The sequence below is a fragment of the Capsicum annuum genome, chromosome 2 (genome assembly GCF_002878395.1).
Source record: "Capsicum annuum cultivar UCD-10X-F1 chromosome 2, UCD10Xv1.1, whole genome shotgun sequence".
Lineage (NCBI taxonomy): Eukaryota > Viridiplantae > Streptophyta > Magnoliopsida > Solanales > Solanaceae > Capsicum > Capsicum annuum.
The window spans coordinates 140,607,055-140,609,573 of record NC_061112.1 but is presented as its reverse complement, the minus strand read 5'-3'; the positions used below and the strand labels follow the sequence as shown (position 1 = coordinate 140,609,573).

Here is a 2,519-nt window from a genome sequence, read left to right as displayed (position 1 = left end):
ATCAATTACACTAAATGTATAATATAATGGGAAAAAAAAATTGTCTTGTTTTGATATGTAAAATGAGACAATAAATTAGGAAATTTAGAACGGATAAAATGGGACGGAGGAGTACTAAATTGTTGGAACTTTTATTTAGGCGCATAATCGATTAATTCAAGACATTCATTATAAGCTCCTTTGGAGATAAGCACACTAACTGATGGACAAATATATTTTTCTAACACCCTTCTTTAGGTGTAACTCGATTCTTTGATTTACAGATGAATAGAGAGAGAAAAACACATAGAGAATGATAGAATATTATGATACACAAAATACCTTTTTCTTGAATTTTAACCCATGTGATTTCGGAATAAACCGTTACAGTCCTCAATTTTATCTAAAAGATATGTCAATTTCTTTTTTAAAATTATTAAACTCAGGGATTTATTTGTACTTCTTAATTCTTATATTGTAACTTGAAACTTATACTCTTTTCGTTTTGTTTTAGTTGGTCCTCTTTCTAAAAGTATTTGTTTCAATTTAGTTGAGTAAATTTACATTTTCAAAGCATAATTAATAAGACTAATTTGGTAAAATAAATCCTCTAATTAATATTTTCTTAATGGATGTGTCAAATCTAAAGGAGTCAACTAATATGAAACGGAGGATACTTGGAATATGAACTTAACAAGTAATTTTTTTTCATTTTTTGATAATGTCCAATTGATATAGCCTGTCTTCCTTCTCAAGATATGTACCTTTTGACCCTCTTTATCTTGTTAAACAAGTCGATTTTCCCATCCTGTAGTTTATCTATAAATAATAATAATGATAATTCATTAACGAACAAATTTCATCACAAACCATTCTTTGCTTTGCTCTAATTTTATAGTTCTTCTGTAACGCTTGCTGGCTAGTTTTCTTATTGTATTTTGCTACGTATTTAAGAAGTCGAATCAATGGAAGCAGAAAAAGGACAAAAAGAATGTGCTGTTTGCAACTCCACCAGTAACTTCTTGTGGATGGAACAAGTCCAGTAAAGAAGGTAGCTTTATGAGCAATCTGAAGGAGCAATTTCACGATTTTGTGAATACTCCTATGGCTCATCACAAAGTTTGCTTCAAAAATACTATTGACGGGGTGCCTATATAATAAATCCCAGATCTAGGTTAGGTTAATTTTATATTATGTCAATGATTGAATACTCCTATGGCTCATCACAATTTCTCTACTCCATATATGTTTCTGTACTGTATATTGTTGTTTATTGATTTGTAGAAAAAAATGCAAAATTTCTTTTAAACCTCTTTTCTTTCTGAATAACCTAAAAGGTAGCTTCTACCCGTGAAATTTTATCTTTTAAAATAAAAATATGATAAGAAAAACTCGATTCATAATGATTTAGTGTAAACATCTATTGCGACTCTCTTGAAACATCTATTGATTCATAATGCTAATAGAAGTTGTTTGTTTTTTTTCAATTGTGGTGTTGTTGGTTTGCACAGATGGTTGAGAATATTCGAAAGGAAGTTCATGGGCTTAAAGGTGGGGATAATTCTTCAGAGGAGAGTCATTAGAGCTTCGAATCATGGCACCACATCCAGCTTTTAATCAATTTTATTAGCATTCTACTTCTTTTTTTCTTCTCAAATGCCATTCTTGTTCAATGTTAGATTGAAAAGTTTGCAAGTTGAGTACTCTCTTCTTTTGTTTAATTTATAGCCTATTTTAAATGTCTCTTATGCTTTTTTTTCTTTTAATCAATTCTCTAATTTTAATTTTTCATATAATATATATTTAAGATCAGAGAATTTAAAAATATTTTAATATAATTTATCTATTCTTAGTTGAAGATCATGAGTTAAAAATATCAATTTATTTTCTTAAACTTCATACTAAATTAAAAACAGATGAAATAAATTAAAATTGATGAATAGTTAATTGAAAAACATATGTAGGAAGATGGTTTGAAGTTGCTCAAAGAACACAGATCCTCTTTGGTATGAAACAAAAAAACAAATTATTTGCCATTAAGAAAGAACAAGGATTCTCCATATTTGCAAAACTAGTTCCTTCTAGTTGGTGCTCCTTTCCTATCATTATTTTTTTAACTTCATTTTTTATCAGTTTTCGCACACCTCAACTAAATTTTCGGGATATTTGTCATCTTTCAACAGCCACAGATATCAATTAACTCTATCCACCAAGACTAAAATTGATGAGAAGAATAACCTAATATTTTTTGTCTTTGCTGTCTCACGGTACTACTTCGCTATCGGTCACCCAGGAGTCTAAGCCCACGTAAACAGATGATATCTCGAAATTCGAATCTGAAAACTTGAGATTTCAACTCGACCACATCCTTGGGTGTACTTCTTTCCTTCCTTCCCCGTCATTTGGTTGATTTCTCTTTGGTGGGATGGATATGAGAGATTTCAAATTCGATTTTAAATATAAAATTTTATCGGGGAGATCATTATTATTACAAATTTGAATTTGGAATTGAAGAACACTCTATGATAAACAAAGAAAAG

General features: G+C 29.7%; 1 long non-coding RNA gene across 1 annotated transcript; it reads left to right on the top strand.

Moving 5' to 3' along the window:
* Positions 1 to 699: 699 nt before the first annotated feature.
* LOC107861331 lies at positions 700 to 1,679 on the top strand. Its single transcript, XR_001671790.2, has 2 exons — positions 700 to 1,153; positions 1,491 to 1,679. It is a non-coding gene; the product is annotated as an uncharacterized LOC107861331 (long non-coding RNA).
* The last annotated feature ends 840 nt before the right edge of the window (positions 1,680 to 2,519 follow it).